Source organism: Sinocyclocheilus anshuiensis, unplaced genomic scaffold, assembly GCF_001515605.1.
Source record: "Sinocyclocheilus anshuiensis isolate Anshui unplaced genomic scaffold, SAMN03320099.WGS_v1.1 scaffold202, whole genome shotgun sequence".
NCBI lineage: Eukaryota > Metazoa > Chordata > Actinopteri > Cypriniformes > Cyprinidae > Sinocyclocheilus > Sinocyclocheilus anshuiensis.
This window is the reverse complement of record NW_015542342.1, coordinates 97,245-97,714: the sequence shown is the minus strand read 5'-3', so window position 1 is coordinate 97,714 and position 470 is coordinate 97,245.

Genomic DNA, 470 nt, shown 5'->3' with positions numbered 1-470 from the left:
CATTTTTTCTTAGTAACTGTAACTGATTACAGTTACATTTATTTTGTAATTAAATTACGTAACGCCGTTACATGTAACTAGTTACTCCCCAACACTGTATATACACACATATATACACACACACACACATTTATATTTCTTTTTTTATATTTTTATATATTTTTTAATATATATCAATTTCTTAAGCATACTGCTACACATGTAAAGTGAATTATTGATCACATTCTGTTTTATCCCCCTTATTTTTAACATAAGATCAGACCACTGATCTATAATAGAGAACTTTATATCATTATTATCATTATTTATATCATATAGCGATAGAGCACTAGAATAAAAATAGAAAACTGGATAGAGATTTAAATTTTTTTATGTTTTAGTTAAATGTCACAATAAAATATTAAGTCATAAAATTAATTTTTCACGTCATCTGCCATCTATGGAAGCCTGTTTTCCGCCATCGAATAAAA